The sequence below is a fragment of the Montipora capricornis genome, chromosome 7 (genome assembly GCF_036669925.1).
Source record: "Montipora capricornis isolate CH-2021 chromosome 7, ASM3666992v2, whole genome shotgun sequence".
Lineage (NCBI taxonomy): Eukaryota > Metazoa > Cnidaria > Anthozoa > Scleractinia > Acroporidae > Montipora > Montipora capricornis.
Genome location: NC_090889.1, coordinates 46,599,020 through 46,625,992, shown reverse-complemented (window position 1 = coordinate 46,625,992; position 26,973 = coordinate 46,599,020). Strand labels below are relative to the sequence as shown.

The 26,973-nt window shown below is 48.3% G+C and overlaps 19 non-coding genes across 19 annotated transcripts; 8 read left to right on the top strand and 11 right to left on the bottom strand.

Annotated features, from left to right (window-relative positions):
- Window positions 1–999: 999 nt before the first annotated feature.
- On the top strand, window positions 1,000–1,117 carry LOC138058598 (5S ribosomal RNA). The gene has a single exon (XR_011134093.1). It is a non-coding gene; the product is annotated as a 5S ribosomal RNA (ribosomal RNA).
- A 974-nt stretch (window positions 1,118–2,091) lies between these two features.
- Window positions 2,092–2,255, bottom strand: LOC138058384 (U1 spliceosomal RNA). The gene has a single exon (XR_011133911.1). It is a non-coding gene; the product is annotated as a U1 spliceosomal RNA (small nuclear RNA).
- A 194-nt stretch (window positions 2,256–2,449) lies between these two features.
- LOC138058524 (U2 spliceosomal RNA) lies at window positions 2,450–2,643 on the bottom strand. Its single transcript, XR_011134042.1, has one exon. It is a non-coding gene; the product is annotated as a U2 spliceosomal RNA (small nuclear RNA).
- A 267-nt stretch (window positions 2,644–2,910) lies between these two features.
- On the top strand, window positions 2,911–3,030 carry LOC138058336 (5S ribosomal RNA). Its single transcript, XR_011133868.1, has one exon. It is a non-coding gene; the product is annotated as a 5S ribosomal RNA (ribosomal RNA).
- Window positions 3,031–4,008: 978 nt separating this feature from the next.
- LOC138058457 (U1 spliceosomal RNA) lies at window positions 4,009–4,176 on the bottom strand. Its single transcript, XR_011133980.1, has one exon. It is a non-coding gene; the product is annotated as a U1 spliceosomal RNA (small nuclear RNA).
- Window positions 4,177–8,886: 4,710 nt separating this feature from the next.
- On the top strand, window positions 8,887–9,005 carry LOC138058600 (5S ribosomal RNA). Its single transcript, XR_011134095.1, has one exon. It is a non-coding gene; the product is annotated as a 5S ribosomal RNA (ribosomal RNA).
- A 975-nt stretch (window positions 9,006–9,980) lies between these two features.
- On the bottom strand, window positions 9,981–10,144 carry LOC138058383 (U1 spliceosomal RNA). The gene has a single exon (XR_011133910.1). It is a non-coding gene; the product is annotated as a U1 spliceosomal RNA (small nuclear RNA).
- A 194-nt stretch (window positions 10,145–10,338) lies between these two features.
- Window positions 10,339–10,532, bottom strand: LOC138058523 (U2 spliceosomal RNA). Its single transcript, XR_011134041.1, has one exon. It is a non-coding gene; the product is annotated as a U2 spliceosomal RNA (small nuclear RNA).
- Window positions 10,533–10,799: 267 nt separating this feature from the next.
- On the top strand, window positions 10,800–10,919 carry LOC138058335 (5S ribosomal RNA). Its single transcript, XR_011133867.1, has one exon. It is a non-coding gene; the product is annotated as a 5S ribosomal RNA (ribosomal RNA).
- A 978-nt stretch (window positions 10,920–11,897) lies between these two features.
- On the bottom strand, window positions 11,898–12,065 carry LOC138058456 (U1 spliceosomal RNA). The gene has a single exon (XR_011133979.1). It is a non-coding gene; the product is annotated as a U1 spliceosomal RNA (small nuclear RNA).
- A 4,710-nt stretch (window positions 12,066–16,775) lies between these two features.
- Window positions 16,776–16,894, top strand: LOC138058589 (5S ribosomal RNA). Its single transcript, XR_011134084.1, has one exon. It is a non-coding gene; the product is annotated as a 5S ribosomal RNA (ribosomal RNA).
- A 975-nt stretch (window positions 16,895–17,869) lies between these two features.
- Window positions 17,870–18,033, bottom strand: LOC138058382 (U1 spliceosomal RNA). Its single transcript, XR_011133909.1, has one exon. It is a non-coding gene; the product is annotated as a U1 spliceosomal RNA (small nuclear RNA).
- A 194-nt stretch (window positions 18,034–18,227) lies between these two features.
- Window positions 18,228–18,421, bottom strand: LOC138058522 (U2 spliceosomal RNA). The gene has a single exon (XR_011134040.1). It is a non-coding gene; the product is annotated as a U2 spliceosomal RNA (small nuclear RNA).
- A 267-nt stretch (window positions 18,422–18,688) lies between these two features.
- LOC138058605 (5S ribosomal RNA) lies at window positions 18,689–18,808 on the top strand. Its single transcript, XR_011134100.1, has one exon. It is a non-coding gene; the product is annotated as a 5S ribosomal RNA (ribosomal RNA).
- Window positions 18,809–19,786: 978 nt separating this feature from the next.
- Window positions 19,787–19,954, bottom strand: LOC138058455 (U1 spliceosomal RNA). Its single transcript, XR_011133978.1, has one exon. It is a non-coding gene; the product is annotated as a U1 spliceosomal RNA (small nuclear RNA).
- A 4,710-nt stretch (window positions 19,955–24,664) lies between these two features.
- Window positions 24,665–24,783, top strand: LOC138058558 (5S ribosomal RNA). Its single transcript, XR_011134068.1, has one exon. It is a non-coding gene; the product is annotated as a 5S ribosomal RNA (ribosomal RNA).
- Window positions 24,784–25,758: 975 nt separating this feature from the next.
- On the bottom strand, window positions 25,759–25,922 carry LOC138058381 (U1 spliceosomal RNA). The gene has a single exon (XR_011133908.1). It is a non-coding gene; the product is annotated as a U1 spliceosomal RNA (small nuclear RNA).
- A 194-nt stretch (window positions 25,923–26,116) lies between these two features.
- LOC138058521 (U2 spliceosomal RNA) lies at window positions 26,117–26,310 on the bottom strand. Its single transcript, XR_011134039.1, has one exon. It is a non-coding gene; the product is annotated as a U2 spliceosomal RNA (small nuclear RNA).
- Window positions 26,311–26,577: 267 nt separating this feature from the next.
- Window positions 26,578–26,697, top strand: LOC138058604 (5S ribosomal RNA). The gene has a single exon (XR_011134099.1). It is a non-coding gene; the product is annotated as a 5S ribosomal RNA (ribosomal RNA).
- Window positions 26,698–26,973: the final 276 nt, after the last annotated feature.

The following is a 26,973-nucleotide window of genomic DNA, read 5'->3' as shown; positions in this document are numbered from 1 at the left end:
CTATCAGAGGAAGAGATTTAACAAGGGACAACACTGGACGAAAACAAAAACATACAACCACAAGGACTTATTAGAGCCGGAGACACCACAACGGAAAGACCAGATGACTGGAAACCAGGACTGACACTCACTGAGGGAGATGCAGTGGGCCTCTTGGAGGCACACTACATCAGGAAACAACAGGCAAGGAATGAAGCCACTGTACAAACCCAGCTCGCTTAGACTGGTCTCGCAGACCGTTGACGTTAATTGAGACAACTGACAGAGCCATAATGGAGTACAGTAAAAGAGTAACTATGTACGTGCTTTGCGTTGGGGGAGGGAAAACGACACATCAGGCAAACCTTCGTGCTTCGCAGACTTGACAGTATCAGCTGAAGCACGAGTCTTCGATTTAGTAGAAGAGGGCGCAGCTCCGCTCTTCTTAGCCACCTTTGTAAGAGCCTTCCGGGAAGGAGTAACAGAAGAGCTATCAGAGGAGGTTCTCAACGGAATCACAACCGCGTTTACGAGGAGTGGATACCTCAACCATTTCCACCTCCAAAGGTTCAACAGATTGGGAGGATGGAGGAAACACCCGAAGAAACAAGACTGTCGGTACCACCACTAGCAAACAGTACCCCTTACGACGCACACCTGTATTCTCAGCCACTTTACATAAAGTGCCACCACTTGGTGGTTTTTAACATTTTGTAATTTTTTAACAGAATCTCAGTACTTTTGGCAGCCGATGCCCGTAAATGCTCACGGCGGACAAGGTGCTCCCAGTCTCATGGCCACGAGATATGGTGGTCCGATTACAATCCGTGCCAAGGAAGGAATGCCCAAAGCCAACCTGAAAGCGAGGCGCACACAACGATCGCTCTTGTACAGTGGGCAGCAGCACCAGCATTGCATGGCACTTGCGTTGACGGCAAGAGGACAAATGCACATTGTGCTTGCTCTGACCTCGTTTTCATTTTCCCTTATAACAAAGTTAATTTTCACGGCAAATTACTTGTCTACGACCATACCACAGGGAAAACACCGGTTCTCGTCCGATCACCGAAGTTAAGCCCTGTCGGGCGGGGTTAGTACTTGGATGGGAGACCGCCTGGGAATACCCGTGTTGTAGGCTTCCCTTTTCCTTCTGTACACTTGATTATCTCAAAAAATCTCAGTTTCTTTCAATGAAAGAACATTCCAAACCAGGTTTTTGAACACAACATGCCAACGATATGTCAAAGATGAGACATACGACAAAAACAAATTAGTTCACACGAGAAAGTGGAACTTGTATTCCCAAGGGAGCGCGTGCGCGCGAGACCTTATCAATCCAACGTTTATGACATGAAACGTATCTTTTCGTGTGAGCAAAGAACAGGATACGACAAGTAAAAAATGCATGCACTGTTATGCATTAGATGGAAGTTAACCTAGCCCGGATGATATGTATACAACGAAGGCTACAACACTACAACATTGATCTTGCGAAAACGTGACTTACGTGACGTAGCGCACTTCAAAGTCTTACTGTTCCCTGCTCAACACGGACAGTACGTATTCAAAGGGCCGATAAGACACTATCCTGACCATGAAAGATTTACTTTTTATGATAACAATCCAATTAACTGATAACATAGAGAAACCACAAAGTGTTGGCCACAGAAATGTAACGCCAACTGATCTGGCGGGTCCTCAGTTACTCAATGCAAAACGGGCTCTCCAGAACGCAACATAACACAACGCAAAATAAATCTATCGCGATGGAGCAGTACAAACACACATCCACTTACGTTTTCGAAACGATGCACGAGGATAAGAGCTCGACCCGCTGGCATTTTCTTGTCTCACTCGTCTATCGATGGAAATCGATGCGGCTGAAATAAACACGTCGTCTCCCTCTCTGTACGGCCAAGAATGAGAGAAATGAAATCACAGTTTTTCAGTGCACCAAGTACGGAACATTCACCTACAATTTCAGCAGTGGACTTCACAAATACAACTCACCTTCCTTAGTCCTTACACCGCCACCGCATCTCCTTCCCTGCCCTGCCTGAAACGTTACCAACAAACCTTCCCATTAGCCAACTTTGCCACCGGGGTTTGGTGCGGGGACTAGCGCGAACGCAGGTCCCCACTACCAGAAATTATACGCTCGAGTTACCCACATTTGGGGTAATCGCAAGGGTCAACCCAATCGAAGTGCAATGAAAGAGCCTCACCTTGAGAGGACTGCCTCCCTGATCACAGTGCCTCCCGCGTCAGGTAAGTATGCCTTTTCAGCCTCTCCGGGACCGCAAAACGCAACTTGTCTGCGCATACCATGTGGTAATGGAGGTCACGTGCTCCTCGTCCTGTCGTGTCGTGCTGTCCACTCGCTGCTATGCTACCTAGAAAAGAGAAGAGAATGTGAAGGTTGGTTGCTTGGTCACTTTTTCTGCTTTCACTTGATTATTTCTTCCCCAGAGGGAAGTGGGCCACGCTCGGAGGTAGTGCTATACCGAGGCAACCCGTGGCCGGGACGAGGCAAGCCTCTTTTCCACGGCCCAGTTCCAAAAATCAGTTTAATATATGAGCTGCTCGATGAGCAGCCGTATCAGATATTAAGCTGATAAGAACAGATTACTACACTTGATCTTAGCCAAAAGGCCGAGAAGCGATGCCCGTAAATGGCTCACGGCGGACAAGGTGCTCCCAGTCTCATGGCCACGAGATATGGTGGTCCGTTACAATCCGTGCCAAGGAAGGAATGCCCAAAGCCAACCTGAAAGCGAGGCGCACACAACGATCGCTCTTGTACAGTGGGCAGCAGCACCAGCATTGCATGGCACTTGCGTGACGGCAAGAGGACAAATGCACATTGTGCTTGCTCTGACCTCGTTTTCATTTTCCCTTATAACAAAGTTTAATTTTCACGGCAAATTACTTGTCTACGACCATACCACAGGGAAAACACCGGTTCTCGTCCGATCACCGAAGTTAAGCCCTGTCGGGCGGGGTTTAGTACTTGGATGGGAGACCGCCTGGGAATACCCCGTGTTGTAGGCTTCCCTTTTTCTTCTGTACACTTGATTATCTCAAAAAATCTCAGTTTCTTTCAATGAAAGAAAGACACATTCCAAACCAGGTTTTTTGAACACAACATGCCAACGATATGTCAAAGATGAGACATACGACAAAAACAAAATAGTTCACACGAGAAAGTGGAACTTGTATTCCCAAGGGAGCGCGTGCGCGCGAGATCTTATCAATCCAACGTTTATGACATGAAACGTATCTTTTCGTGTGAGCAAAGAACAGGATACGACAAGTAAAAAATGCATGCACTGTTATGCATTAGATGGAAGTTAACCTAGCCCGGATGATATGTATACAACGAAGGCTACAACACTACAACATTGATCTTGCGAAAACGTGACTTACGTGACGTAGCGCACTTCAAAGTCTTACTGTTCCCTGCTCAACACGGACAGTACGTATTCAAAGGGCCGATAAAGACACTATCCTGAACCATGAAAGATTTACTTTTTATGATAACAATCCAATTAACTGATAACATAGAGAAACCACAAAGTGTTGGCACAGAAATGTAACGCCAACTGATCTGGCGGGTCCTCAGTTACTCAATGCAAACGGGGCTCTCCAGAACGCAACATAACACAACGCAAAAGAAATCTATCGCGATGGAGCAGTACAAACACACATCCACTTACGTTTTCGAAACGATGCACGAGGATAAGAGCTCGACCCGCTGGCATTTTCTTGTCTCACTCGTCTATCGATGGAAATCGATGCGGCTGAAATAAACACGTCGTCTCCCTCTCTGTACGGCCAAGAATGAGAGAAATGAAATCACAGTTTTTCAGTGCACCAAGTACGGACATTCACCTACAATTTCAGCAGTGGACTTCACAAATACAACTCACCTTCCTTAGTCCTTACACCGCCACCGCATCTCCTTCCCTGCCCTGCCTGAAACGTTACCAACAAACTTCCCATTAGCCAACTTTGCCACCGGGGTTTGGTGCGGGACTAAGCGCGAACGCAGGTCCCCACTACCAGAAATTATACGCTCGAGTTACCCACATTTGGGGTAATCGCAAGGGTCAACCCCAATCGAAGTGCAATGAAAGAGCCTCACCTTGAGAGGACTGCCTCCCTGATCACCAAGTGCCTCCCGCGTCAGGTAAGTTTTTTTTATGTTTAAGGCGAATGGCAGCCCCCCGGTAGGGTGAGTGCAATGGCTGCCAGACATTCAGACTCATCCATCAACAACAATGGTTCGCCTCAAACGGGGGTGCACCAGCACGTCAAACGTCACCGGGGAATCGAACCCCGCCCCTACAAACAAAAAAAAAAAACAAAACTAACGAAGAAAAGCATTCACGAGACGCCTCGTCCGACTTACACTCGAGAATGGCATTTCCACATCAAACAAACAAACAAGCAAACCAACAGGACGAAGGACTACAGGACAAAACAAAAACAACCGAACTGTGCAGCGGCGAATGGCAGACCTGACAAGGACGCCAGTCAGAAAGACTCATCCTAACAGGAGTAGGTACGCCGCGAGACAGCAACAGCTTGGGGCGACAATGGGACTAGAACTGGGACAGAGAAAAACGACCATTGCAAACAGAGCCGATAATGCCAGACGCACCCCACTGACGATGAAAATAACGTAGACGACGGGGGGACTTGAAACGCTTAAAAAGGAGAGGTAGATTGAACTTGACACGAGAGCGGACCTTTGCGATGACATCGAGAGCACCGGGCGGCACATTACGGAAACGAAAGTCATTCCGAGCGAGCCAGATAAAATACTTACAGACAACCTAGGATGTACACGAAAACACGAGGAACTCGACGGATCTCAGCCGGGTCAAAAACCAAACAGCACGTGACGGCAAACCAAAGAAGGGGACGAAGACGAAAAAACCAAACAATAGAGACTGTAACCATGAAAGAACACTATGAGCAAGAGGGCAGGAGAAAAACAAGTGAGAAGGACATTCAGAGGCAAGACGGCAAAAAGCAAGAAGGGTCGACCGAGTACCCAAAAACCGACAAGGCGATCGGCAGTGTACAACACGCCATGGCGACCTTTCAGTTGAGATCGATCACTGGGCGGTCAAGATTGAAGAAGAACAATTGGGACCAGGTCGAAGGCCAGTAGAGAGTATAGCCATACAAAGGAAAAAACTTGTCAACACAATGGGGAGTCGGACGATCCTCAGACAGCAAAAACAAATAAACAGAATTTGCAGAGATAGAGGAAACAGCAGCAAACATGATGAGGGGACAAAGACGCAATGACAAGGGAGGAACGACGCCGACGGGAAAAGGAACCACCAACCAAACGCCAAGCAGACAGAAGAGCAGAGTAAAACGGGGGGAGGGACTTGGAGGAAAAGGCCTCAGGACGGGACAGAACAACATCAAGAGCAGGGACACCAAAACGAGAATCACACCAAAAGGAAAAGAAATGGACCCAACTACGCGGAGAAAACAGTGAAACGCCGAACCCACTGGACAAGAAGCGCAGAAACCTTAAGACGAAGATCAATGACAGAAAAACCCACCAGCAGATGTAGGCTGAACAACAACAGCACGAGAAACCAGATCGCGTTTGCCCTTCCAAAAAAACCCAAAAACCAATTTACAAAGCTCGGAAGAAACCCAAGGGGGGACATGAATTAGGGAGGCAATGTACCAAAACCCTAGAAAGGGCCAAGGCGTTGATGACGAGAGCTCTCCCGCCGTAGGACAGGGAGCGTTGCCTCCAAGAAGCCAGCACATTCTCCACGGCATCAATCCTAGGACGCCAGTTCACTTCCTCCAAATTCCCAGGCCCAATAAAGACGCCCAGCACTTTGATCTTGGCCGAGGTCCCAGTCCAGGGTGACAGGGGGGTCAGTCCTGCCAGACCACGAACCGAGCCACAATCCCTTGGATTTGGATCCCTGATTAAGCTTAGCACCAGAACCCCTTTCAAAAAGAGCATAAACTTCAAAAATAGCAGCAATGGCAATATCAGACGTGACAATGAGAGAGGTGTCATCGGCGTACTGCGAGATCGGAGACAGGGCCCGCGGGGGCCCGGGGACAGAAAGACCAATGATACGTGGATTGGCACGAATGTTAACAGCAAGCACTTCAGAAACTAGAACATACAATAATGGAGACAAAGGACAGCCCTGACGCACGCCACGAGACAAAGGAAAAAACCGAGACAGATAACCATTAACAACTACAGAGCTTTGGACAGCAGAATAGAACAGAACAACCCAACGGACAAAAGATGGGCCAAAACCCATCCTCGACAAAGTAGCACACATAAATGACCAATCCACTCTATCAAAGGCCTTTTCCTGGTCTAAGGAGAGAACGGCAACGGGATGTCAGATTCCGTGGCAAAGGCAACCACATCACGCAAAAGAGCAACATTCTCGCCAATAAACCTGCCAGGAACACCGCAGGTCTGATCCTCACTAACAAACCAGATGGATAACTTTGAGAAGGCGCCCAGCAATAAACACGAGAAGCAAGCTTATAGTCGACGTTGAGAAGGGAGATGGGGCGCCAGTTACGAGCGTCCAACCGATCTCCCTTCTTAAAGATTAAGGATATGAGACCCCGCCGTTGAGACAAAGACATAGAACCAGACAGATAACACGAATTCAAGACCTCCACTAAATCAGACCCAAGGACGTCCCAGAATTTCAAGTTAAAACTCCATGGGAGAGGCCATCGGACCCCGGGGCTTTACGACGAGCCATGCCAACAAGGGCACGATGACACTCCTCAAGAGTCAGAAAGCCCTCACAAAGATCAGCTTGGGCAGATGAAAGGACGAGGGACACATTACTGAGAAGAATATCTTGAGCGGCGGAATCCGTAGGACAGGCAGTAAAAAAAGAGAGGAGTAGAAAGTGGCGAACGAAGAACACAGATCAGAAGGTGTTGAAACAATGGACCCATCAGGGTTCCGAAGCGCAGAAACCCACCGGTCAGCAGACCGTTTCTTCTCTAAACGAAAAAAGTACGCCGATGAGACTTCGCCCTCCTCAACCCATCGGACACACGTGACCGTACTTGGGCACCTTGAGCAGCCCTGATGTCATAGGCGGAAAGCTGTTCAAGGGTGGATCGATAAACACCTAAAACAGACAGGCAACCAGCATCAAGCCGTGCCTTGAGGTGTGCCGCCAACTAGCCAACAAATCGCGTGACCAAGATTCTTTCTGCGACCGGCGCACACAGTAAGATACCGTAATGCCCTTCGATCTTTGCTTTACCGGAATCCCACCACTTGGAAAGAGAGGAAAAACAGAGCTTACAGTCCTTCCAATCGGCCCAAAAGTCAGAAATAAGGCGACAGACCAGTACTCCTCCTCCTCCAGGACTGAGGTATTAAGCTTCCAAAGCCCCGGACCAGGAGGAATAACGTCAGGAACAGTAAGAGAGCAGGACACAGCACAATGGTCTGAAAACGGACACGGAAGAATTTCACAAACAGAGACAGAGACGCAACCCAGACATAAGGGCACCCAATTAGATCTATACGGGAGGAGATAGAGCCATCCGCCTTAGTCCAGGTAAAGGCGGAGGAAGACGGATGGAGGTATCTCCAAATATCAATACAACAGACATCGTCAAAAAGACGACCAAGGGCAACAACACTCTCACGCGAGGTATCACCGACCACGGAGCCCACACGGTCAGCAGCGCGATCAAAGACGGTATTAAAATCGCCGGCGAGGAGGGTGGGAACTGAAGGGTCTAATCGGGAAGAGACCCCGTCCAGGAAGGCATCACGATCAGGGTTACGATTGGGAGCATAAATGCAAGCAACCCTGAACACAGCGCCACGCAAAGAAAACTCACATAACAAAAACCGACCACAACTATCAGAGGAAGAGATTTAACAAGGGACAACACTGGACGAAAACAAAAACATACAACCACAAGGACTTATTAGAGCCGGAGACACCACAACGGAAAGACCAGATGACTGGAAACCAGGACTGACACTCACTGAGGGAGATGCAGTGGGCCTCTTGGAGGCACACTACATCAGGAAACAACAGGCAAGGAATGAAGCCACTGTACAAACCCAGCTCGCTTAGACTGGTCTCGCAGACCGTTGACGTTAATTGAGACAACTGACAGAGCCATAATGGAGTACAGTAAAAGAGTAACTATGTACGTGCTTTGCGTTGGGGGAGGGAAAACGACACATCAGGCAAACCTTCGTGCTTCGCAGACTTGACAGTATCAGCTGAAGCACGAGTCTTCGATTTAGTAGAAGAGGGCGCAGCTCCGCTCTTCTTAGCCACCTTTGTAAGAGCCTTCCGGGAAGGAGTAACAGAAGAGCTATCAGAGGAGGTTCTCAACGGAATCACAACCGCGTTTACGAGGAGTGGATACCTCAACCATTTCCACCTCCAAAGGTTCAACAGATTGGGAGGATGGAGGAAACACCCGAAGAAACAAGACTGTCGGTACCACCACTAGCAAACAGTACCCCTTACGACGCACACCTGTATTCTCAGCCACTTTACATAAAGTGCCACCACTTGGTGGTTTTTAACATTTTGTAATTTTTTAACAGAATCTCAGTACTTTTGGCACGATGCCCGTAAATGCTCACGGCGGACAAGGTGCTCCCAGTCTCATGGCCACGAGATATGGTGGTCCGATTACAATCCGTGCCAAGGAAGGAATGCCCAAAGCCAACCTGAAAGCGAGGCGCACACAACGATCGCTCTTGTACAGTGGGCAGCAGCACCAGCATTGCATGGCACTTGCGTTGACGGCAAGAGGACAAATGCACATTGTGCTTGCTCTGACCTCGTTTTCATTTTCCCTTATAACAAAGTTAATTTTCACGGCAAATTACTTGTCTACGACCATACCACAGGGAAAACACCGGTTCTCGTCCGATCACCGAAGTTAAGCCCTGTCGGGCGGGGTTAGTACTTGGATGGGAGACCGCCTGGGAATACCCCGTGTTGTAGGCTTCCCTTTTTCCTTCTGTACACTTGATTATCTCAAAAAATCTCAGTTTCTTTCAATGAAAGAACATTCCAAACCAGGTTTTTTGAACACAACATGCCAACGATATGTCAAAGATGAGACATACGACAAAAACAAAATAGTTCACACGAGAAAGTGGAACTTGTATTCCCAAGGGAGCGCGTGCGCGCGAGACCTTATCAATCCAACGTTTATGACATGAAACGTATCTTTTCGTGTGAGCAAAGAACAGGATACGACAAGTAAAAAATGCATGCACTGTTATGCATTAGATGGAAGTTAACCTAGCCCGGATGATATGTATACAACGAAGGCTACAACACTACAACATTGATCTTGCGAAAACGTGACTTACGTGACGTAGCGCACTTCAAAGTCTTACTGTTCCCTGCTCAACACGGACAGTACGTATTCAAAGGGCCGATAAGACACTATCCTGACCATGAAAGATTTACTTTTATGATAACAATCCAATTAACTGATAACATAGAGAAACCACAAAGTGTTGGCCACAGAAATGTAACGCCAACTGATCTGGCGGGTCCTCAGTTACTCAATGCAAAACGGGCTCTCCAGAACGCAACATAACACAACGCAAAAGAAATCTATCGCGATGGAGCAGTACAAACACACATCCACTTACGTTTTCGAAACGATGCACGAGGATAAGAGCTCGACCCGCTGGCATTTTCTTGTCTCACTCGTCTATCGATGGAAATCGATGCGGCTGAAATAAACACGTCGTCTCCCTCTCTGTACGGCCAAGAATGAGAGAAATGAAATCACAGTTTTTCAGTGCACCAAGTACGGAACATTCACCTACAATTTCAGCAGTGGACTTCACAAATACAACTCACCTTCCTTAGTCCTTACACCGCCACCGCATCTCCTTCCCTGCCCTGCCTGAAACGTTACCAACAAACCTTCCCATTAGCCAACTTTGCCACCGGGGTTTGGTGCGGGGACTAGCGCGAACGCAGGTCCCCACTACCAGAAATTATACGCTCGAGTTACCCACATTTGGGGTAATCGCAAGGGTCAACCCAATCGAAGTGCAATGAAAGAGCCTCACCTTGAGAGGACTGCCTCCCTGATCACAGTGCCTCCCGCGTCAGGTAAGTATGCCTTTTCAGCCTCTCCGGGACCGCAAAACGCAACTTGTCTGCGCATACCATGTGGTAATGGAGGTCACGTGCTCCTCGTCCTGTCGTGTCGTGCTGTCCACTCGCTGCTATGCTACCTAGAAAAGAGAAGAGAATGTGAAGGTTGGTTGCTTGGTCACTTTTTCTGCTTTCACTTGATTATTTCTTCCCCAGAGGGAAGTGGGCCACGCTCGGAGGTAGTGCTATACCGAGGCAACCCGTGGCCGGGACGAGGCAAGCCTCTTTTCCACGGCCCAGTTCCAAAAATCAGTTTAATATATGAGCTGCTCGATGAGCAGCCGTATCAGATATTAAGCTGATAAGAACAGATTACTACACTTGATCTTAGCCAAAAGGCCGAGAAGCGATGCCCGTAAATGGCTCACGGCGGACAAGGTGCTCCCAGTCTCATGGCCACGAGATATGGTGGTCCGTTACAATCCGTGCCAAGGAAGGAATGCCCAAAGCCAACCTGAAAGCGAGGCGCACACAACGATCGCTCTTGTACAGTGGGCAGCAGCACCAGCATTGCATGGCACTTGCGTGACGGCAAGAGGACAAATGCACATTGTGCTTGCTCTGACCTCGTTTTCATTTTCCCTTATAACAAAGTTTAATTTTCACGGCAAATTACTTGTCTACGACCATACCACAGGGAAAACACCGGTTCTCGTCCGATCACCGAAGTTAAGCCCTGTCGGGCGGGGTTTAGTACTTGGATGGGAGACCGCCTGGGAATACCCCGTGTTGTAGGCTTCCCTTTTTCTTCTGTACACTTGATTATCTCAAAAAATCTCAGTTTCTTTCAATGAAAGAAAGACACATTCCAAACCAGGTTTTTTGAACACAACATGCCAACGATATGTCAAAGATGAGACATACGACAAAAACAAAATAGTTCACACGAGAAAGTGGAACTTGTATTCCCAAGGGAGCGCGTGCGCGCGAGATCTTATCAATCCAACGTTTATGACATGAAACGTATCTTTTCGTGTGAGCAAAGAACAGGATACGACAAGTAAAAAATGCATGCACTGTTATGCATTAGATGGAAGTTAACCTAGCCCGGATGATATGTATACAACGAAGGCTACAACACTACAACATTGATCTTGCGAAAACGTGACTTACGTGACGTAGCGCACTTCAAAGTCTTACTGTTCCCTGCTCAACACGGACAGTACGTATTCAAAGGGCCGATAAAGACACTATCCTGAACCATGAAAGATTTACTTTTTATGATAACAATCCAATTAACTGATAACATAGAGAAACCACAAAGTGTTGGCACAGAAATGTAACGCCAACTGATCTGGCGGGTCCTCAGTTACTCAATGCAAACGGGGCTCTCCAGAACGCAACATAACACAACGCAAAAGAAATCTATCGCGATGGAGCAGTACAAACACACATCCACTTACGTTTTCGAAACGATGCACGAGGATAAGAGCTCGACCCGCTGGCATTTTCTTGTCTCACTCGTCTATCGATGGAAATCGATGCGGCTGAAATAAACACGTCGTCTCCCTCTCTGTACGGCCAAGAATGAGAGAAATGAAATCACAGTTTTTCAGTGCACCAAGTACGGACATTCACCTACAATTTCAGCAGTGGACTTCACAAATACAACTCACCTTCCTTAGTCCTTACACCGCCACCGCATCTCCTTCCCTGCCCTGCCTGAAACGTTACCAACAAACTTCCCATTAGCCAACTTTGCCACCGGGGTTTGGTGCGGGACTAAGCGCGAACGCAGGTCCCCACTACCAGAAATTATACGCTCGAGTTACCCACATTTGGGGTAATCGCAAGGGTCAACCCCAATCGAAGTGCAATGAAAGAGCCTCACCTTGAGAGGACTGCCTCCCTGATCACCAAGTGCCTCCCGCGTCAGGTAAGTTTTTTTTATGTTTAAGGCGAATGGCAGCCCCCCGGTAGGGTGAGTGCAATGGCTGCCAGACATTCAGACTCATCCATCAACAACAATGGTTCGCCTCAAACGGGGGTGCACCAGCACGTCAAACGTCACCGGGGAATCGAACCCCGCCCCTACAAACAAAAAAAAAAAACAAAACTAACGAAGAAAAGCATTCACGAGACGCCTCGTCCGACTTACACTCGAGAATGGCATTTCCACATCAAACAAACAAACAAGCAAACCAACAGGACGAAGGACTACAGGACAAAACAAAAACAACCGAACTGTGCAGCGGCGAATGGCAGACCTGACAAGGACGCCAGTCAGAAAGACTCATCCTAACAGGAGTAGGTACGCCGCGAGACAGCAACAGCTTGGGGCGACAATGGGACTAGAACTGGGACAGAGAAAAACGACCATTGCAAACAGAGCCGATAATGCCAGACGCACCCCACTGACGATGAAAATAACGTAGACGACGGGGGGACTTGAAACGCTTAAAAAGGAGAGGTAGATTGAACTTGACACGAGAGCGGACCTTTGCGATGACATCGAGAGCACCGGGCGGCACATTACGGAAACGAAAGTCATTCCGAGCGAGCCAGATAAAATACTTACAGACAACCTAGGATGTACACGAAAACACGAGGAACTCGACGGATCTCAGCCGGGTCAAAAACCAAACAGCACGTGACGGCAAACCAAAGAAGGGGACGAAGACGAAAAAACCAAACAATAGAGACTGTAACCATGAAAGAACACTATGAGCAAGAGGGCAGGAGAAAAACAAGTGAGAAGGACATTCAGAGGCAAGACGGCAAAAAGCAAGAAGGGTCGACCGAGTACCCAAAAACCGACAAGGCGATCGGCAGTGTACAACACGCCATGGCGACCTTTCAGTTGAGATCGATCACTGGGCGGTCAAGATTGAAGAAGAACAATTGGGACCAGGTCGAAGGCCAGTAGAGAGTATAGCCATACAAAGGAAAAAACTTGTCAACACAATGGGGAGTCGGACGATCCTCAGACAGCAAAAACAAATAAACAGAATTTGCAGAGATAGAGGAAACAGCAGCAAACATGATGAGGGGACAAAGACGCAATGACAAGGGAGGAACGACGCCGACGGGAAAAGGAACCACCAACCAAACGCCAAGCAGACAGAAGAGCAGAGTAAAACGGGGGGAGGGACTTGGAGGAAAAGGCCTCAGGACGGGACAGAACAACATCAAGAGCAGGGACACCAAAACGAGAATCACACCAAAAGGAAAAGAAATGGACCCAACTACGCGGAGAAAACAGTGAAACGCCGAACCCACTGGACAAGAAGCGCAGAAACCTTAAGACGAAGATCAATGACAGAAAAACCCACCAGCAGATGTAGGCTGAACAACAACAGCACGAGAAACCAGATCGCGTTTGCCCTTCCAAAAAAACCCAAAAACCAATTTACAAAGCTCGGAAGAAACCCAAGGGGGGACATGAATTAGGGAGGCAATGTACCAAAACCCTAGAAAGGGCCAAGGCGTTGATGACGAGAGCTCTCCCGCCGTAGGACAGGGAGCGTTGCCTCCAAGAAGCCAGCACATTCTCCACGGCATCAATCCTAGGACGCCAGTTCACTTCCTCCAAATTCCCAGGCCCAATAAAGACGCCCAGCACTTTGATCTTGGCCGAGGTCCCAGTCCAGGGTGACAGGGGGGTCAGTCCTGCCAGACCACGAACCGAGCCACAATCCCTTGGATTTGGATCCCTGATTAAGCTTAGCACCAGAACCCCTTTCAAAAAGAGCATAAACTTCAAAAATAGCAGCAATGGCAATATCAGACGTGACAATGAGAGAGGTGTCATCGGCGTACTGCGAGATCGGAGACAGGGCCCGCGGGGGCCCGGGGACAGAAAGACCAATGATACGTGGATTGGCACGAATGTTAACAGCAAGCACTTCAGAAACTAGAACATACAATAATGGAGACAAAGGACAGCCCTGACGCACGCCACGAGACAAAGGAAAAAACCGAGACAGATAACCATTAACAACTACAGAGCTTTGGACAGCAGAATAGAACAGAACAACCCAACGGACAAAAGATGGGCCAAAACCCATCCTCGACAAAGTAGCACACATAAATGACCAATCCACTCTATCAAAGGCCTTTTCCTGGTCTAAGGAGAGAACGGCAACGGGATGTCAGATTCCGTGGCAAAGGCAACCACATCACGCAAAAGAGCAACATTCTCGCCAATAAACCTGCCAGGAACACCGCAGGTCTGATCCTCACTAACAAACCAGATGGATAACTTTGAGAAGGCGCCCAGCAATAAACACGAGAAGCAAGCTTATAGTCGACGTTGAGAAGGGAGATGGGGCGCCAGTTACGAGCGTCCAACCGATCTCCCTTCTTAAAGATTAAGGATATGAGACCCCGCCGTTGAGACAAAGACATAGAACCAGACAGATAACACGAATTCAAGACCTCCACTAAATCAGACCCAAGGACGTCCCAGAATTTCAAGTTAAAACTCCATGGGAGAGGCCATCGGACCCCGGGGCTTTACGACGAGCCATGCCAACAAGGGCACGATGACACTCCTCAAGAGTCAGAAAGCCCTCACAAAGATCAGCTTGGGCAGATGAAAGGACGAGGGACACATTACTGAGAAGAATATCTTGAGCGGCGGAATCCGTAGGACAGGCAGTAAAAAAAGAGAGGAGTAGAAAGTGGCGAACGAAGAACACAGATCAGAAGGTGTTGAAACAATGGACCCATCAGGGTTCCGAAGCGCAGAAACCCACCGGTCAGCAGACCGTTTCTTCTCTAAACGAAAAAAGTACGCCGATGAGACTTCGCCCTCCTCAACCCATCGGACACACGTGACCGTACTTGGGCACCTTGAGCAGCCCTGATGTCATAGGCGGAAAGCTGTTCAAGGGTGGATCGATAAACACCTAAAACAGACAGGCAACCAGCATCAAGCCGTGCCTTGAGGTGTGCCGCCAACTAGCCAACAAATCGCGTGACCAAGATTCTTTCTGCGACCGGCGCACACAGTAAGATACCGTAATGCCCTTCGATCTTTGCTTTACCGGAATCCCACCACTTGGAAAGAGAGGAAAAACAGAGCTTACAGTCCTTCCAATCGGCCCAAAAGTCAGAAATAAGGCGACAGACCAGTACTCCTCCTCCTCCAGGACTGAGGTATTAAGCTTCCAAAGCCCCGGACCAGGAGGAATAACGTCAGGAACAGTAAGAGAGCAGGACACAGCACAATGGTCTGAAAACGGACACGGAAGAATTTCACAAACAGAGACAGAGACGCAACCCAGACATAAGGGCACCCAATTAGATCTATACGGGAGGAGATAGAGCCATCCGCCTTAGTCCAGGTAAAGGCGGAGGAAGACGGATGGAGGTATCTCCAAATATCAATACAACAGACATCGTCAAAAAGACGACCAAGGGCAACAACACTCTCACGCGAGGTATCACCGACCACGGAGCCCACACGGTCAGCAGCGCGATCAAAGACGGTATTAAAATCGCCGGCGAGGAGGGTGGGAACTGAAGGGTCTAATCGGGAAGAGACCCCGTCCAGGAAGGCATCACGATCAGGGTTACGATTGGGAGCATAAATGCAAGCAACCCTGAACACAGCGCCACGCAAAGAAAACTCACATAACAAAAACCGACCACAACTATCAGAGGAAGAGATTTAACAAGGGACAACACTGGACGAAAACAAAAACATACAACCACAAGGACTTATTAGAGCCGGAGACACCACAACGGAAAGACCAGATGACTGGAAACCAGGACTGACACTCACTGAGGGAGATGCAGTGGGCCTCTTGGAGGCACACTACATCAGGAAACAACAGGCAAGGAATGAAGCCACTGTACAAACCCAGCTCGCTTAGACTGGTCTCGCAGACCGTTGACGTTAATTGAGACAACTGACAGAGCCATAATGGAGTACAGTAAAAGAGTAACTATGTACGTGCTTTGCGTTGGGGGAGGGAAAACGACACATCAGGCAAACCTTCGTGCTTCGCAGACTTGACAGTATCAGCTGAAGCACGAGTCTTCGATTTAGTAGAAGAGGGCGCAGCTCCGCTCTTCTTAGCCACCTTTGTAAGAGCCTTCCGGGAAGGAGTAACAGAAGAGCTATCAGAGGAGGTTCTCAACGGAATCACAACCGCGTTTACGAGGAGTGGATACCTCAACCATTTCCACCTCCAAAGGTTCAACAGATTGGGAGGATGGAGGAAACACCCGAAGAAACAAGACTGTCGGTACCACCACTAGCAAACAGTACCCCTTACGACGCACACCTGTATTCTCAGCCACTTTACATAAAGTGCCACCACTTGGTGGTTTTTAACATTTTGTAATTTTTTAACAGAATCTCAGTACTTTTGGCACGATGCCCGTAAATGCTCACGGCGGACAAGGTGCTCCCAGTCTCATGGCCACGAGATATGGTGGTCCGATTACAATCCGTGCCAAGGAAGGAATGCCCAAAGCCAACCTGAAAGCGAGGCGCACACAACGATCGCTCTTGTACAGTGGGCAGCAGCACCAGCATTGCATGGCACTTGCGTTGACGGCAAGAGGACAAATGCACATTGTGCTTGCTCTGACCTCGTTTTCATTTTCCCTTATAACAAAGTTAATTTTCACGGCAAATTACTTGTCTACGACCATACCACAGGGAAAACACCGGTTCTCGTCCGATCACCGAAGTTAAGCCCTGTCGGGCGGGGTTAGTACTTGGATGGGAGACCGCCTGGGAATACCCCGTGTTGTAGGCTTCCCTTTTTCCTTCTGTACACTTGATTATCTCAAAAAATCTCAGTTTCTTTCAATGAAAGAACATTCCAAACCAGGTTTTTTGAACACAACATGCCAACGATATGTCAAAGATGAGACATACGACAAAAACAAAATAGTTCACACGAGAAAGTGGAACTTGTATTCCCAAGGGAGCGCGTGCGCGCGAGACCTTATCAATCCAACGTTTATGACATGAAACGTATCTTTTCGTGTGAGCAAAGAACAGGATACGACAAGTAAAAAATGCATGCACTGTTATGCATTAGATGGAAGTTAACCTAGCCCGGATGATATGTATACAACGAAGGCTACAACACTACAACATTGATCTTGCGAAAACGTGACTTACGTGACGTAGCGCACTTCAAAGTCTTACTGTTCCCTGCTCAACACGGACAGTACGTATTCAAAGGGCCGATAAGACACTATCCTGACCATGAAAGATTTACTTTTTATGATAACAATCCAATTAACTGATAACATAGAGAAACCACAAAGTGTTGGCCACAGAAATGTAACGCCAACTGATCTGGCGGGTCCTCAGTTACTCAATGCAAAACGGGCTCTCCAGAACGCAACATAACACAACGCAAAATAAATCTATCGCGATGGAGCAGTACAAACACACATCCACTTACGTTTTCGAAACGATGCACGAGGATAAGAGCTCGACCCGCTGGCATTTTCTTGTCTCACTCGTCTATCGATGGAAATCGATGCGGCTGAAATAAACACGTCGTCTCCCTCTCTGTACGGCCAAGAATGAGAGAAATGAAATCACAGTTTTTCAGTGCACCAAGTACGGAACATTCACCTACAATTTCAGCAGTGGACTTCACAAATACAACTCACCTTCCTTAGTCCTTACACCGCCACCGCATCTCCTTCCCTGCCCTGCCTGAAACGTTACCAACAAACCTTCCCATTAGCCAACTTTGCCACCGGGTTTGGTGCGGGGACTAGCGCGAACGCAGGTCCCCACTACCAGAAATTATACGCTCGAGTTACCCACATTTGGGGTAATCGCAAGGGTCAACCCAATCGAAGTGCAATGAAAGAGCCTCACCTTGAGAGGACTGCCTCCCTGATCACAGTGCCTCCCGCGTCAGGTAAGTATGCCTTTTCAGCCTCTCCGGGACCGCAAAACGCAACTTGTCTGCGCATACCATGTGGTAATGGAGGTCACGTGCTCCTCGTCCTGTCGTGTCGTGCTGTCCACTCGCTGCTATGCTACCTAGAAAAGAGAAGAGAATGTGAAGGTTGGTTGCTTGGTCACTTTTTCTGCTTTCACTTGATTATTTCTTCCCCAGAGGGAAGTGGGCCACGCTCGGAGGTAGTGCTATACCGAGGCAACCCGTGGCCGGGACGAGGCAAGCCTCTTTTCCACGGCCCAGTTCCAAAAATCAGTTTAATATATGAGCTGCTCGATGAGCAGCCGTATCAGATATTAAGCTGATAAGAACAGATTACTACACTTGATCTTAGCCAAAAGGCCGAGAAGCGATGCCCGTAAATGGCTCACGGCGGACAAGGTGCTCCCAGTCTCATGGCCACGAGATATGGTGGTCCGTTACAATCCGTGCCAAGGAAGGAATGCCCAAAGCCAACCTGAAAGCGAGGCGCACACAACGATCGCTCTTGTACAGTGGGCAGCAGCACCAGCATTGCATGGCACTTGCGTGACGGCAAGAGGACAAATGCACATTGTGCTTGCTCTGACCTCGTTTTCATTTTCCCTTATAACAAAGTTTAATTTTCACGGCAAATTACTTGTCTACGACCATACCACAGGGAAAACACCGGTTCTCGTCCGATCACCGAAGTTAAGCCCTGTCGGGCGGGGTTTAGTACTTGGATGGGAGACCGCCTGGGAATACCCCGTGTTGTAGGCTTCCCTTTTTCTTCTGTACACTTGATTATCTCAAAAAATCTCAGTTTCTTTCAATGAAAGAAAGACACATTCCAAACCAGGTTTTTTGAACACAACATGCCAACGATATGTCAAAGATGAGACATACGACAAAAACAAAATAGTTCACACGAGAAAGTGGAACTTGTATTCCCAAGGGAGCGCGTGCGCGCGAGATCTTATCAATCCAACGTTTATGACATGAAACGTATCTTTTCGTGTGAGCAAAGAACAGGATACGACAAGTAAAAAATGCATGCACTGTTATGCATTAGATGGAAGTTAACCTAGCCCGGATGATATGTATACAACGAAGGCTACAACACTACAACATTGATCTTGCGAAAACGTGACTTACGTGACGTAGCGCACTTCAAAGTCTTACTGTTCCCTGCTCAACACGGACAGTACGTATTCAAAGGGCCGATAAAGACACTATCCTGAACCATGAAAGATTTACTTTTTATGATAACAATCCAATTAACTGATAACATAGAGAAACCACAAAGTGTTGGCACAGAAATGTAACGCCAACTGATCTGGCGGGTCCTCAGTTACTCAATGCAAACGGGGCTCTCCAGAACGCAACATAACACAACGCAAAAGAAATCTATCGCGATGGAGCAGTACAAACACACATCCACTTACGTTTTCGAAACGATGCACGAGGATAAGAGCTCGACCCGCTGGCATTTTCTTGTCTCACTCGTCTATCGATGGAAATCGATGCGGCTGAAATAAACACGTCGTCTCCCTCTCTGTACGGCCAAGAATGAGAGAAATGAAATCACAGTTTTTCAGTGCACCAAGTACGGACATTCACCTACAATTTCAGCAGTGGACTTCACAAATACAACTCACCTTCCTTAGTCCTTACACCGCCACCGCATCTCCTTCCCTGCCCTGCCTGAAACGTTACCAACAAACTTCCCATTAGCCAACTTTGCCACCGGGGTTTGGTGCGGGACTAAGCGCGAACGCAGGTCCCCACTACCAGAAATTATACGCTCGAGTTACCCACATTTGGGGTAATCGCAAGGGTCAACCCCAATCGAAGTGCAATGAAAGAGCCTCACCTTGAGAGGACTGCCTCCCTGATCACCAAGTGCCTCCCGCGTCAGGTAAGTTTTTTTTATGTTTAAGGCGAATGGCAGCCCCCCGGTAGGGTGAGTGCAATGGCTGCCAGACATTCAGACTCATCCATCAACAACAATGGTTCGCCTCAAACGGGGGTGCACCAGCACGTCAAACGTCACCGGGGAATCGAACCCCGCCCCTACAAACAAAAAAAAAAAACAAAACTAACGAAGAAAAGCATTCACGAGACGCCTCGTCCGACTTACACTCGAGAATGGCATTTCCACATCAAACAAACAAACAAGCAAACCAACAGGACGAAGGACTACAGGACAAAACAAAAACAACCGAACTGTGCAGCGGCGAATGGCAGACCTGACAAGGACGCCAGTCAGAAAGACTCATCCTAACAGGAGTAGGTACGCCGCGAGACAGCAACAGCTTGGGGCGACAATGGGACTAGAACTGGGACAGAGAAAAACGACCATTGCAAACAGAGCCGATAATGCCAGACGCACCCCACTGACGATGAAAATAACGTAGACGACGGGGGGACTTGAAACGCTTAAAAAGGAGAGGTAGATTGAACTTGACACGAGAGCGGACCTTTGCGATGACATCGAGAGCACCGGGCGGCACATTACGGAAACGAAAGTCATTCCGAGCGAGCCAGATAAAATACTTACAGACAACCTAGGATGTACACGAAAACACGAGGAACTCGACGGATCTCAGCCGGGTCAAAAACCAAACAGCACGTGACGGCAAACCAAAGAAGGGGACGAAGACGAAAAAACCAAACAATAGAGACTGTAACCATGAAAGAACACTATGAGCAAGAGGGCAGGAGAAAAACAAGTGAGAAGGACATTCAGAGGCAAGACGGCAAAAAGCAAGAAGGGTCGACCGAGTACCCAAAAACCGACAAGGCGATCGGCAGTGTACAACACGCCATGGCGACCTTTCAGTTGAGATCGATCACTGGGCGGTCAAGATTGAAGAAGAACAATTGGGACCAGGTCGAAGGCCAGTAGAGAGTATAGCCATACAAAGGAAAAAACTTGTCAACACAATGGGGAGTCGGACGATCCTCAGACAGCAAAAACAAATAAACAGAATTTGCAGAGATAGAGGAAACAGCAGCAAACATGATGAGGGGACAAAGACGCAATGACAAGGGAGGAACGACGCCGACGGGAAAAGGAACCACCAACCAAACGCCAAGCAGACAGAAGAGCAGAGTAAAACGGGGGGAGGGACTTGGAGGAAAAGGCCTCAGGACGGGACAGAACAACATCAAGAGCAGGGACACCAAAACGAGAATCACACCAAAAGGAAAAGAAATGGACCCAACTACGCGGAGAAAACAGTGAAACGCCGAACCCACTGGACAAGAAGCGCAGAAACCTTAAGACGAAGATCAATGACAGAAAAACCCACCAGCAGATGTAGGCTGAACAACAACAGCACGAGAAACCAGATCGCGTTTGCCCTTCCAAAAAAACCCAAAAACCAATTTACAAAGCTCGGAAGAAACCCAAGGGGGGACATGAATTAGGGAGGCAATGTACCAAAACCCTAGAAAGGGCCAAGGCGTTGATGACGAGAGCTCTCCCGCCGTAGGACAGGGAGCGTTGCCTCCAAGAAGCCAGCACATTCTCCACGGCATCAATCCTAGGACGCCAGTTCACTTCCTCCAAATTCCCAGGCCCAATAAAGACGCCCAGCACTTTGATCTTGGCCGAGGTCCCAGTCCAGGGTGACAGGGGGGTCAGTCCTGCCAGACCACGAACCGAGCCACAATCCCTTGGATTTGGATCCCTGATTAAGCTTAGCACCAGAACCCCTTTCAAAAAGAGCATAAACTTCAAAAATAGCAGCAATGGCAATATCAGACGTGACAATGAGAGAGGTGTCATCGGCGTACTGCGAGATCGGAGACAGGGCCCGCGGGGGCCCGGGGACAGAAAGACCAATGATACGTGGATTGGCACGAATGTTAACAGCAAGCACTTCAGAAACTAGAACATACAATAATGGAGACAAAGGACAGCCCTGACGCACGCCACGAGACAAAGGAAAAAACCGAGACAGATAACCATTAACAACTACAGAGCTTTGGACAGCAGAATAGAACAGAACAACCCAACGGACAAAAGATGGGCCAAAACCCATCCTCGACAAAGTAGCACACATAAATGACCAATCCACTCTATCAAAGGCCTTTTCCTGGTCTAAGGAGAGAACGGCAACGGGATGTCAGATTCCGTGGCAAAGGCAACCACATCACGCAAAAGAGCAACATTCTCGCCAATAAACCTGCCAGGAACACCGCAGGTCTGATCCTCACTAACAAACCAGATGGATAACTTTGAGAAGGCGCCCAGCAATAAACACGAGAAGCAAGCTTATAGTCGACGTTGAGAAGGGAGATGGGGCGCCAGTTACGAGCGTCCAACCGATCTCCCTTCTTAAAGATTAAGGATATGAGACCCCGCCGTTGAGACAAAGACATAGAACCAGACAGATAACACGAATTCAAGACCTCCACTAAATCAGACCCAAGGACGTCCCAGAATTTCAAGTTAAAACTCCATGGGAGAGGCCATCGGACCCCGGGGCTTTACGACGAGCCATGCCAACAAGGGCACGATGACACTCCTCAAGAGTCAGAAAGCCCTCACAAAGATCAGCTTGGGCAGATGAAAGGACGAGGGACACATTACTGAGAAGAATATCTTGAGCGGCGGAATCCGTAGGACAGGCAGTAAAAAAAGAGAGGAGTAGAAAGTGGCGAACGAAGAACACAGATCAGAAGGTGTTGAAACAATGGACCCATCAGGGTTCCGAAGCGCAGAAACCCACCGGTCAGCAGACCGTTTCTTCTCTAAACGAAAAAAGTACGCCGATGAGACTTCGCCCTCCTCAACCCATCGGACACACGTGACCGTACTTGGGCACCTTGAGCAGCCCTGATGTCATAGGCGGAAAGCTGTTCAAGGGTGGATCGATAAACACCTAAAACAGACAGGCAACCAGCATCAAGCCGTGCCTTGAGGTGTGCCGCCAACTAGCCAACAAATCGCGTGACCAAGATTCTTTCTGCGACCGGCGCACACAGTAAGATACCGTAATGCCCTTCGATCTTTGCTTTACCGGAATCCCACCACTTGGAAAGAGAGGAAAAACAGAGCTTACAGTCCTTCCAATCGGCCCAAAAGTCAGAAATAAGGCGACAGACCAGTACTCCTCCTCCTCCAGGACTGAGGTATTAAGCTTCCAAAGCCCCGGACCAGGAGGAATAACGTCAGGAACAGTAAGAGAGCAGGACACAGCACAATGGTCTGAAAACGGACACGGAAGAATTTCACAAACAGAGACAGAGACGCAACCCAGACATAAGGGCACCCAATTAGATCTATACGGGAGGAGATAGAGCCATCCGCCTTAGTCCAGGTAAAGGCGGAGGAAGACGGATGGAGGTATCTCCAAATATCAATACAACAGACATCGTCAAAAAGACGACCAAGGGCAACAACACTCTCACGCGAGGTATCACCGACCACGGAGCCCACACGGTCAGCAGCGCGATCAAAGACGGTATTAAAATCGCCGGCGAGGAGGGTGGGAACTGAAGGGTCTAATCGGGAAGAGACCCCGTCCAGGAAGGCATCACGATCAGGGTTACGATTGGGAGCATAAATGCAAGCAACCCTGAACACAGCGCCACGCAAAGAAAACTCACATAACAAAAACCGACCACAACTATCAGAGGAAGAGATTTAACAAGGGACAACACTGGACGAAAACAAAAACATACAACCACAAGGACTTATTAGAGCCGGAGACACCACAACGGAAAGACCAGATGACTGGAAACCAGGACTGACACTCACTGAGGGAGATGCAGTGGGCCTCTTGGAGGCACACTACATCAGGAAACAACAGGCAAGGAATGAAGCCACTGTACAAACCCAGCTCGCTTAGACTGGTCTCGCAGACCGTTGACGTTAATTGAGACAACTGACAGAGCCATAATGGAGTACAGTAAAAGAGTAACTATGTACGTGCTTTGCGTTGGGGGAGGGAAAACGACACATCAGGCAAACCTTCGTGCTTCGCAGACTTGACAGTATCAGCTGAAGCACGAGTCTTCGATTTAGTAGAAGAGGGCGCAGCTCCGCTCTTCTTAGCCACCTTTGTAAGAGCCTTCCGGGAAGGAGTAACAGAAGAGCTATCAGAGGAGGTTCTCAACGGAATCACAACCGCGTTTACGAGGAGTGGATACCTCAACCATTTCCACCTCCAAAGGTTCAACAGATTGGGAGGATGGAGGAAACACCCGAAGAAACAAGACTGTCGGTACCACCACTAGCAAACAGTACCCCTTACGACGCACACCTGTATTCTCAGCCACTTTACATAAAGTGCCACCACTTGGTGGTTTTTAACATTTTGTAATTTTTTAACAGAATCTCAGTACTTTTGGCACGATGCCCGTAAATGCTCACGGCGGACAAGGTGCTCCCAGTCTCATGGCCACGAGATATGGTGGTCCGATTACAATCCGTGCCAAGGAAGGAATGCCCAAAGCCAACCTGAAAGCGAGGCGCACACAACGATCGCTCTTGTACAGTGGGCAGCAGCACCAGCATTGCATGGCACTTGCGTTGACGGCAAGAGGACAAATGCACATTGTGCTTGCTCTGACCTCGTTTTCATTTTCCCTTATAACAAAGTTAATTTTCACGGCAAATTACTTGTCTACGACCATACCACAGGGAAAACACCGGTTCTCGTCCGATCACCGAAGTTAAGCCCTGTCGGGCGGGGTTAGTACTTGGATGGGAGACCGCCTGGGAATACCCCGTGTTGTAGGCTTCCCTTTTTCCTTCTGTACACTTGATTATCTCAAAAATCTCAGTTTCCTTCAATGAAAGAACATTCCAAACCAGGTTTTTTGAACACAACATGCCAACGATATGTCAAAGATGAGACATACGACAAAAACAAATTAATTCACACGAGAAAGTGGAACTTGTATTCCCAAGGGAGCGCGTGCGCGCGAGACCTTATCAATCCAACGTTTATGACATGAAACGTATCTTTTCGTGTGAGCAAAGAACAGGATACGACAAGTAAAAAATGCATGCACTGTTATGCATTAGATGGAAGTTAACCTAGCCCGGATGATATGTATACAACGAAGGCTACAACACTACAACATTGATCTTGCGAAAACGTGACTTACGTGACGTAGCGCACTTCAAAGTCTTACTGTTCCCTGCTCAACACGGACAGTACGTATTCAAAGGGCCGATAAGACACTATCCTGACCATGAAAGATTTACTTTTTATGATAACAATCCAATTAACTGATAACATAGAGAAACCACAAAGTGTTGGCCACAGAAATGTAACGCCAACTGATCTGGCGGGTCCTCAGTTACTCAATGCAAAACGGGCTCTCCAGAACGCAACATAACACAACGCAAAAGAAATCTATCGCGATGGAGCAGTACAAACACACATCCACTTACGTTTTCGAAACGATGCACGAGGATAAGAGCTCGACCCGCTGGCATTTTCTTGTCTCACTCGTCTATCGATGGAAATCGATGCGGCTGAAATAAACACGTCGTCTCCCTCTCTGTACGGCCAAGAATGAGAGAAATGAAATCACAGTTTTTCAGTGCACCAAGTACGGAACATTCACCTACAATTTCAGCAGTGGACTTCACAAATACAACTCACCTTCCTTAGTCCTTACACCGCCACCGCATCTCCTTCCCTGCCCTGCCTGAAACGTTACCAACAAACCTTCCCATTAGCCAACTTTGCCACCGGGGTTTGGTGCGGGGACTAGCGCGAACGCAGGTCCCCACTACCAGAAATTATACGCTCGAGTTACCCACATTTGGGGTAATCGCAAGGGTCAACCCAATCGAAGTGCAATGAAAGAGCCTCACCTTGAGAGGACTGCCTCCCTGATCACAGTGCCTCCCGCGTCAGGTAAGTATGCCTTTTCAGCCTCTCCGGGACCGCAAAACGCAACTTGTCTGCGCATACCATGTGGTAATGGAGGTCACGTGCTCCTCGTCCTGTCGTGTCGTGCTGTCCACTCGCTGCTATGCTACCTAGAAAAGAGAAGAGAATGTGAAGGTTGGTTGCTTGGTCACTTTTTCTGCTTTCACTTGATTATTTCTTCCCCAGAGGGAAGTGGGCCACGCTCGGAGGTAGTGCTATACCGAGGCAACCCGTGGCCGGGACGAGGCAAGCCTCTTTTCCACGGCCCAGTTCCAAAAATCAGTTTAATATATGAGCTGCTCGATGAGCAGCCGTATCAGATATTAAGCTGATAAGAACAGATTACTACACTTGATCTTAGCCAAAAGGCCGAGAAGCGATGCCCGTAAATGGCTCACGGCGGACAAGGTGCTCCCAGTCTCATGGCCACGAGATATGGTGGTCCGTTACAATCCGTGCCAAGGAAGGAATGCCCAAAGCCAACCTGAAAGCGAGGCGCACACAACGATCGCTCTTGTACAGTGGGCAGCAGCACCAGCATTGCATGGCACTTGCGTGACGGCAAGAGGACAAATGCACATTGTGCTTGCTCTGACCTCGTTTTCATTTTCCCTTATAACAAAGTTTAATTTTCACGGCAAATTACTTGTCTACGACCATACCACAGGGAAAACACCGGTTCTCGTCCGATCACCGAAGTTAAGCCCTGTCGGGCGGGGTTTAGTACTTGGATGGGAGACCGCCTGGGAATACCCCGTGTTGTAGGCTTCCCTTTTTCTTCTGTACACTTGATTATCTCAAAAAATCTCAGTTTCTTTCAATGAAAGAAAGACACATTCCAAACCAGGTTTTTTGAACACAACATGCCAACGATATGTCAAAGATGAGACATACGACAAAAACAAAATAGTTCACACGAGAAAGTGGAACTTGTATTCCCAAGGGAGCGCGTGCGCGCGAGATCTTATCAATCCAACGTTTATGACATGAAACGTATCTTTTCGTGTGAGCAAAGAACAGGATACGACAAGTAAAAAATGCATG